The sequence below is a fragment of the Magnolia sinica genome, chromosome 4 (genome assembly GCF_029962835.1).
Source record: "Magnolia sinica isolate HGM2019 chromosome 4, MsV1, whole genome shotgun sequence".
NCBI classification, from domain to species: domain Eukaryota; kingdom Viridiplantae; phylum Streptophyta; class Magnoliopsida; order Magnoliales; family Magnoliaceae; genus Magnolia; species Magnolia sinica.
The window spans coordinates 107169552-107180002 of NC_080576.1; positions in this window are offsets into that span (position 1 = coordinate 107169552).

The window sequence follows — 10451 nt, forward strand, 5'->3', positions numbered from 1 at the left end:
ACCTGATTCAGGGCTCTGATGTTCCATGCACGTTCGAGGGTGACTCATGTGGTCCAATACATAGGTTTGTCTAGATGGGTTGGTGTAGGGAGAAAACTAATTCTGTTCCGGTGAAGTAGACAGTAGACAATCAATATCTAGAGCCAGTTTAGAAAGTTAAGAAAGCCATGTTGAGTGCATGTTGTAAGATTGGTCAGAAAGAAAGAAACCAACAATCTATGTTTGCAACTTAGAAGGATCTATAGTTCTTTTAACCAAAGGCATTTATAGTGAAGCAAGTACGAAAATTAAATAAGGGTAAATTGGCCTTCCTTCTGCTCGGTGAAAGTCCCAACCGCCAGGGCCAGGGCCATTGAGCGGTTGTTGGGTATATCGCATTCAGTGTCATGTCCTATGTATTTGGGTATCCTGTTAATCACCAGGAGAGTCAAATGTGCTCCTTTTAGGCCTATGGTGGAGAAGGTTGAGGGCTGCATCACTGGCTGGAAAGCGAGATGCCTCTCCCTAGCTGGGAGGCAAATCCTAGTTCAGCACATCTTGGTAAGCATTCCCATCCACACCATGGCGGCTTCTATGGTTCCTAAGTCGATCCTAAAGCGCTAGATAAGAAGTTTGCCGAGTTCTTCTGGGGCTAAGCTGATGGGAAGCGTAAGTTTCACTAGAAGCGCTGGGATGTTCTCTCCAGGCCTAAGGAAGAAGGAAGGATCGGCTTCCAGAAATTGAAAGAAGTGGTGAAGGCCCTGCGCCTTAAGATGGCTTGGGCAGTCAAGTTTGGGCCCGCGACCAGTCTGTGGTGTTCAACTATGAGAGCCAAGTATGGCTCAAGTCTTTCCAACGTCCCTGCAGCGCCCACCGCGTCTGCCTGTTCCCCCTTGTGGAAGTCGATCTAGGGCCTCTTTCCCCTCCTGGCCTAAACAGCTCAATCTTCAGTGGGCCAAGGGACAGGCAGCTTATGGTTTGATAACCGGACGGGCCTCGGCCCACTCGTCAACCTAACCATGATGCCTATTCCCCCGGATCTTGTGGAATTACGAATCAGCAGCTTCCTCGGCCGGACGGTCCTCTCCCACCGTCTTTAACTTCTTGCCTCAATGGGTCATTGATCAGATTTTTCTGGGTAGATTCAGTATTGCAAATGTTCTAGCCATTGCTTTCTGGCCGTTGGAGCCATCTGGAAAGTTCTCGATAAAATTAGTGTGGCCCATAGCCAGAGATCATGGGTCCTTTGTTGGGTGGGCCAAATGGTTCTGGCATTGTACTCTGCCCCCAAGATTTCCTTGTTCGTCTGGAGGTAGCTCCGGGGCATGGTGTCGGTGGACGAGCAGATCATAAGTAAAGGTATTCAGCTCGCCTCAAGCTGCTCTTGCTGCCACTTCGTCCAAAACTCCAGGCCAGCGATAGAATCCTTGCAGCATGTTTTCCTGTCCAACGAGCTAGCGTCCAGAGTGTGGAGTGCCTTCTCGTCTATCTTCGGATTGCAGATTTTTCCATCCTCGTCTATTCTTGGGCACGTGCTGAAATGGTGGCTCCTGTCCCCCTCCTTGCACGTCCACTGCCTTCGCGGCCTAGCTCCATGTCTGATCTTATGGGAATTGTGGCTGGCCAGGAATGGGGCCAGATTTGAGGGTGTGCAGCCAGCTGCTGCCTCGGTGATTACCAAGGTTAAGTGGTGGCTGTGGGTGCAGGTCTGCTCGGTTAGCGGCTTATCCCACCAGCTCCTTCCTTGGGTTAGAAGGCTCATTTTTAAGGTTCCTTCGTCGCCCTCCTTCATGCCCCAAATTGTCAAGTGGTCTAGGCCTGCAAGTGGCTTCATCAAGCTGAATGTTAATGGTTCCACCTTGGGCAACCTGGGTAAATCGGGCAGAGAGGGCATTTGCAGGCGAGAACATAGGGTGTTCTGTTTCACTTTCTTGATGGGGTATGGTATCGGGTCTAACTCTAGAGCTGAGCTCAGGGCTGTTTACAACGGCATTTTGCTATGCATGGAGTCGGGTTTTAACATGGTCTAGATTGAATCCGACTCAAGGCTAGTGGTGGCCCTTCTTAATGGCTCGTTGGAGCCTACTTAGATGTGGATTCACTGATCAAAAGGATCAATAGGCTGAAGGTTGCTGGGTCCTTCTTGTGCAGCCACATTCTCAAAGAAGGGAATGGTCCAGCGGACGGAATGGCCTAGTTAGGGTCCTCGCTCCAGCAGTCCTTTGTGGGATGGGAGGTGGTAGCTCTTCCCCCCAAAATCAGAGGCTTGATTTTTCTAGATAAAGTGGGCCTTGGGGCAATCTGGGTCCCTCCTAGATCTAGGCCAAGCCCAAGCTCATAGTTATTTTGTTTCCTGCTTTTACGATAGGCCGTAGCTAGGGTCTCTTTTTGTTCGACTAGCTCAGGCCTGAATGTGATGTAAAGGTTCTTCCGTGGAATATAGATACCTTTTGAACAAAAAAAAAAGTACGAAAATTAAGTAATAAGCATCTCAAGCCACACCAAAGCTTTACTTAGATTATTAAATGACATATTGTGTGAAAGGTTGCATTATGGCTTGTTATCTTGACTATGCCAGCTACTGAGAAACTGTAACTTCATTGGCTTTTGTATTGGTAATAGCAAGGAATCAGGTCAAATTCGAATCAAACAAAAGAAAATTAAACGTAATCTAAGCACATAGAGAACACATGAATTTACGTGAAAAATTATTGTGGAAAAAAATCATGGCATAATGCGACTAGCAATCCATTATAAAAGCAATGTACAAGAGATGGAAGCAACTTACAATGATGAAAACCTCTTCGAATCTCTCCAAAACCCTAGATTTTTCTCTCTAGAACTCTTAAAATGTCTTAGAATATCATAATCCCGCTTACACGTACATATATAATGTTACAATTGGAATAGGAAAGAAAAACTGCACAATTACACTATTTTTTTTAGAGAGCACCTTATTTTTTTAGTACTTTTTATTTACCATCTAATTTGTTGATAAGTTCACATAATCCTTAATGAATGAAAAATAAATAAATATCAACTTGATCCAAAACTTGTGGCTCATTAGTGGTCAATCACCATTGTTGATATGCTTTATTTTTTGGATAATGCCTTAAAATGATTTGGAAAAATGGATGGACGAGGTAAATATAGAATACGCACAGCAAGGTAGGCCCCGCTGTAAGGGTTGCACTGTCGCATTGTCTTAGGTAAGGGGCCGGGTTCTCACCTAATCTGCTCCCTGCCTATAACAGAATTGCTTCAAGTGTGAAATTTTCATGGGTCCCATGATAATGTATTTCTTTGATCCACACTGTCAATCCAATTTTTCATATCATTCTAGGAAATTAGCCCAAAATTAATGAAGATCCAAATCTAAAGTGGACCACACCACTGAAAATAGTAGGAATTGAAGCTATGTTGAAAACTTCTTAGGGCCATATAAGGCTCTAATCAAGCTGATATTTATATTTTAACTTCATCTAGGTATGTGTGATCTTATGAACAGGATAGGTGAAAAGTAAGCTCCACGATTGGCCCTAAGAAAGTTTCAACATTAGTTTGTTCAATCCCCAGGGCTTTTTATGTGGTGTGATCCACTTGAGCTTTGTATGTACCTCATTTTTGGGCTTATAATCTAAAAGTATATGAAAAATTGATGGACGGTGTAGATCTTATGTAAAATCATGGTGGGTCCGAGAAAAGTTTCACATCTTACATAAAATCATGGTGGGTCCAAGAAAGTTTCACACATTAAAAGTAAAGTGTTGTTGTGTACCATGTAATCTATTTGGAGAGAGAGGGTCCTTACTCTTGCTCGGGTGGTAGACTCTTAGGAGTTTTAACTCCCAATCAAGGGTTCGAATACCCATAGGTGGTGAAATTCCACTAGCGTGAGTGTGTGGGGTGTGTGTGCATGTGTAAAAAAAAAAAAAAAAAAAAAACTATTTGGAGAGAGAAATCCGGCATATCTTGTAAGGGGACTTTTGGGAAATGATGTGGACCATTGAGAAGTTACCACCCTGGAATTTCCTATGCCTTCAACACAGATGATCTATACTAAAAAAATATATATACTATCTTATATGGTGGGTGGTAATATAGGTTCTAGTATTTGTGTGAGTTGCATAGAAGTAGTAATAATAATAAACTTGTATTTAAAGTGTCTTCTAATCTTTCGATTGGCTTCATTTTTGGGCTTATGTTAAAAAATGATGCAGCATAATGGATGGATGGTGTTGATATAACATTCAACTTAGTGGAGCTCACACAACTTTGCCACGTCAACATAGCACTAACAACACGTGATGTGTTCTACACAATGCAATTAAAGTCTAGTACTGCGACCTTGGAACCAGCAATGTGGGTGGGACCTGACTATGGGCCTACCTTGATATATGTATTCATCTATTTTTTTTCCACTTACTTTAGGGTATGGTTACAAAAATGAAGTAAATGTAAATTTAAAGTGGACCGCACTATAAGAAACAATGGTCGTTGATCATTAAAATCTTTTTGTGGGCACAAAAGTTTTGAATCTAGCTGATATTTGCATTTTCCCTTAATCAAGGTCCATGTAGCCTTATCAACAAGTTGGATGGCCAATAAACATTATGGTAGACCCTGGAGAGCTTTTAATGGTGGACGCGAATTGCGTCCTACCCGCAGGTCTCCGACTGAGAATGGGCAAGAGCTTTGAGTGGCCACTGTGATGTATGGATCTTATCTACACCGTTTATCCATTTTTTTTCATATCATTATAGTGTGTATAAACCCAAAAAATGAGGCAGATTCAAGGCTCAAGTGGACTACACAATAGGGATTAAACTCTTATCTTGAAAACTTGTTAAGGGTCACAAAAGTTTTAGATGGAGCTTATATTTGTACTTTCTCTTCATCCAGGTCTATGCAACTTTATGAATAGGTTGGATGGCAAATAAACATCACGGTGAGCCCTAGAAAAGTTTCAACAGTGAGAGTTATTATCACCGTTGCTTCCTGTGGTGTGGTCCACTTGAGCCTTGGATCTTCCTCATTTTTGGGCTGGTACATTAAAATGATATGAAAAAAATGGATTGACGGTGTGAATAAGACCCATACATCATGATCCCCACTCAAAGCTATTACCCGTTCAGAGATGGGCGGGGTAGGACATAATCTGCGTTCTTTAATGGCAGGTTTTTAATGACCACCCTGTTTCATTTTTTGGACCATGCCCTAAAATATGCTTTACCATGAAGGAAACGGATTGCGTCCTACCCCCGCCCAGACGTAATCCGTCTAGGTAGAGCTCTGTTGGGGCCACTGTGATGCAAACGTCTTATCCACGCTATCCATCCCTATTTATAGATCATTATATGGTATAATCCCAAAAATGAGGTAGAACCAAGGCTTAAGTGGGCCACAAAATGGGGATTGAAGGCCCACCATTAAAGACATCTTGGGAGCTTCAGAAGTTTCGGATTAAACTGATATATATTTTTTCACTTCATCCAGGTCTACATTGTCACGCCCTGAAATTCGAGTACAAAGTGTGCACCCTCAGACCCGAATTTCAGTTTATAACTCGTACACAAAGTGCACTAATTTAATTCCTTAATCATTTTAATCAGAGAAAATAATTATATTCAGTCTAAGTTCCACCATAATCTTAATCATACATACATAACACTTAGCACCAATCAACCAAGCATGTATGAATCTTGACAACCTTTAAAATAAAATAAAACTTAAAAATCATTCATTTATTATATCATTTTACTATAATTATGTTTATTCCATACTAATATTGTTTCATAGAAATATATCTAAATAATTCATCAAAATCTTAAAATCAATACTGATATGCATTTTACGTTAATCTGACTATGCTAGCAAGTAATCTGAAATAGTCTAATGCCGCCACTTCATCTTCAGATAAGTATGATCATGTTTCACAAGAATCGTGTTCAAGTACGGTGCATCCTTCCGGTTCTTGTGCCACATCATCTGTTAATGGCTCCTCTGTACGGTTTTTTCATCAATAAAAATGTAAGCTGTCCAGGCTTAGTGAAATAACTCAGCATGGTTTATAATCATAGCAATTAAAATAACATAAAAATGTATGCACAATGATATGGATGCAAATGGTATATGAATGCATTAGATGGGATGATCGTCCATCTGCTTGGGTTAGAAGTCGTCAACCCGTATCCACCCGTTGGGTAGACTTTCACCTTTTGGTAGGCTTGGGCATAGCCCACATCTGATAACGCTCTACAAGGATCAACATTTCTTCCAGGGAGGGCCCCTAGGATCGACCATGCATTATGTAAATGTAATAAATGATGGATGATATGTAAATGCATATTTTTCATATTTAGCATAGTTGTCTTGATCAGAATATTCACATATGGATTTAGCGTACAATTATCATAAAATACTCAAATCAGTATATCAATCAATCAAATAATCACAAACGGATTATTTTAATTTTAATGAATTATGAGACAAGTTGGATTAGTCACCTGAGTCTGGTAGTGTAGAATCCAAAAGGTAAATGGGTTGATTTGAATTCAGAGATCCTACCAGTTATATTAACAACATTATTATTCATTTAGTTTTTTTACATAGTGGGGGACCACCTTTGATTAACATCCTAAGTGGCTAGATCTAAAATAATCAAATAAATAAAAATTTTATTTTATATTTATATCTTTTATTTCCTTTTTAAGAATTTAAAATTGATTGAAAATTATTTGATCGGGGTGGCCCATCAGATGATCAGATCATTCAGATTCTTGAAGTTTGGTTATGTTTTGCCTCTACACATTAGATGAATTGTGTAGATCTAACTACACATACACTAATGGCTCATCTCAACTTTTTACGCCAAGTGATACCAACACTTGTGCAAAAATCTAAGATTCCTTGTTAAACATTTATTGTCACGCCCCAAACTCGGAAACCGGGCTCACAAAATTCCCGATCGCCGAATCTGGCGCCAACAGCCTCCGTAGAACCCCATTCTCGGCTCCCAGCGCCCATTCGCCAGGTTCCGATCCTGGGATGCTACAAGGAGGGTTTTCAACATCAGTTTGATTCGTAATAAGCATAACCAAAGGCATAACCCACAAACAACAACCAAAAACTCCATCACATTTCCACTATAATCAAAAACTTTACAAGTACAATGAGCATAAGGGAAATACAATGAAGATAGACCGAAACTCCAAAAGAAGATCAGCTACGCGCCCAAGCCTCAGCGCTGCTGCGAACCAACGTCACCTGCACGCAACGGTCGTGCATAAGCTTATAGAAAGCTTAGAGGGTGGTGAAAGTGTATGCTTAAGGTGGTAATGTAGTTATGCAATATCAGAGTAATGCGGAATATGCTGATGAATGCCAGGAATACCATTGGCCGTACCAAGCCATGTGATGCGAGAATGATGTCGGCCATACCAAGGCCATACAATGCGAAATGCAACACAAGCATACAAATCCTCATCTAAGTCCACATGTCAATACGGCTCAAATCTGGAATATCACCGGGGTCTAGTACACTCCTAGCCAGATTGCCGCCCCATCGCGCGCAATAAGGTGAGTGGAAAAGACCTCACTATCCGCCTGCCAATATCGGGCTCGGCTCGTCAATAGCGGACCCATTCCTCGAGCTGGTCAGACTCAGCCTAGCATTGCCCCCTACTCTCGGGCGGGTAAGGCCGCACCCCCTTCCAACCGACCACGACACAGTGGAAAGCGCAACCGTCTGGTAATCGGCACCCAGCGCTCATGCACCCACTCGGTCTAGACGTTGGAGCAACCTCCTGGTACCATAAGGGTTTAGGGACTTTCACCCAGGGATATCTATCGCACCCCATGTAGAACAGTATTTCCGGTATCCAATCCTGCCAACCACGATGCGTCTGTGGAGGCTATGGCCCTGATGTCGCTAGGGCGTACAGTAACAATATCACACAATGTAAATGCATGAATCACACTATCCAGTCATACAGCAATCCTGCGCGTATCGTGCGCTCATGTAGGGCAACACCCCCTGTACGGGAGCCCCTAAACAATCTGCCCGAAGGCTATGCTATGATCAGTCATTTCTCATATCAAGCATACGTATGATGAATATGATCATGAATCATGGAATTAAATATGTTATATGGGGTGGATGATGTTCATAATGAAGACGGGCCTAGACGGCCTACACATTACACATATGGGCCTATCAGTGGGCCCAAGGGAAAGTCATAATGCGGACATTTAACCATACTACACTTACAATGTGGACGTCAAACCAACATTGCTCCCAAGGCACGACTGCCACAAATATCATTTCATAAGTTATTTTGGGATCACACATTGCAATGGACCTTAGGTACATCCATTGGGCCCTTAAATACATCAAATTAGCCAAGTCATATGGGCCTTATATTCATTAAGTGGGCCACACCAATGGGCCTTATGTACATTGCAATGGGCTATAACCCGGGGGCTTCAGAACATATCAAATAGGCCTAAGCTTATGGGCCTTACACGTGTCAAATAGGCCTCGACAGTTGGGCTCCATATGTACATCAAATGGGTCTACTCACCTGGGCCTTATATGTATCAAATGGGCCTCACCAATTGGGCCCCATGTGCACATCAAATGGGCCTCAACTCATTGGCCCCATTACATCAAATGGGCCTCGACCCATGGGCCCCTAATACATTAAAGTGGGCCTCAACCATGGGTCACAAGTACTGAGGTGGGCCTCCCACCATCAATAAATTATATATAATATAATATATATACACACACACACACACACACACACACACATATATATATATATAAAACATATAATATTATATTTAATATAACATTATATATATATATATATAACATATATTGTATATAATACAATATCATATATATATATAACATATGATATTATATATATAATATGACATTATATATATACATATAACATATATTATATGTAATATAATATTATATATAAATATATATACACACACCAGCACACACATGCACCCACACACACACGCGCACACACATGCACACAGAGGGCTCCACCGTCCAGGCGGACGGTGGAGATAAAACACTTACATCACTGTGGGCTCCATGTGGGGCCCACCATAATGTTTATATTCCATCCGGACCGTTGATAAGGTCCAGCAGACCTAGATGAAGGGTGAAAATAAATTTCACCCTGATCCAAAACTTCTGTGGGCCCCAAAAGGGTTCCAACGGTAGAGCCCAATTCACACTGTTTCCTTTGATGTGGGCCGCCTGAGTCTTGGATCAGTCTGATTTTTGGGGTGGGCCCACGTTAGATAGTGGCCCACCCGATGAACGGGTTAGATGGCACATAAACTCGATCAGCGTCCGCCCGGACGTGCGCTGGCGGTGCCTGCTGCAACGCTGACAACAGCAGCAGTAGCTGCTTCTTCTTTTATTAATTCATTTTATGTTTTTTTAGAAAATCTGCAGATTTTGCAGGTGGGGTCCACATCCAGTGAATCCACACCATCCAGCGTTCTTCCATGGCTCACCACGAGCAAAACAAGTCCAATATTGGACATATTTCAATGTACAACCAATCAAGGAAGTTTTCAATGGTGAAAACCACCATTTGCTATGGTATGGCCCGCCTGAAGGTCTGATGGATCCCACCTTCTGGCTCAACGCCTAAAATCATCTTGGGAAAGGAATGAACGGCATGGATTTAATACATACATCAAGGTGGGGCCTACATGAGTGGACCACTCCAAGGTTTAAAAAAAAAAGATATTTGTGTTCCCTTCCAGCAACGTCCAGCGTCCAGGGACGCTAGACTTTTCATGTACTTAGGAGGTGGGCCCTGCTTAGGTGGGCCACCAGGGAATGGATGGCAGGGTACTTACACATAGAAAGTGGGCCCCACTTTTAAATGATTTGGATAAAATGCCTACCTCATGGTGGGGTCCATTCAAGTGGGCCACATAATCTCATTATTACAAAAATAAAATAAATAAATAAATAAGATAAAAGGGAGAGAGATGGAGAGTGAGACCGTGTGATGGAGGGGCCCCGGCACTATGGGCCCTCCCTTGCACTAAATCATACATCAAGTGGGTCCCATTTTATGTGGCCCATTAAAATTAAATCCAACGGTGGAGATCCCTTCTCCACCAAATTAAACGGTCTAGATGACCCTAAACGTACAAGAAGATAAACATCATGATGGGGTCCATGGAGGATGGCCCCGTCATGGAATGATCATGATGATCCAAGTGGGCCATCGGCCACATCTTAGGGTCCAAAGCGAGATCCAAACCATTGATCGGTTGGCCTCACTTGGCCCATAAAAAAAAAACATCAAAACTATCCTATCCAAACACCCACCGCTTGATCTTCTTGCTCCCTTGGCTTCCTTAGTTCCTTGTGCTACCCTTTGATGGAGGAAGATGGGAAATGGATGGTTGAGATGAGAGATGAA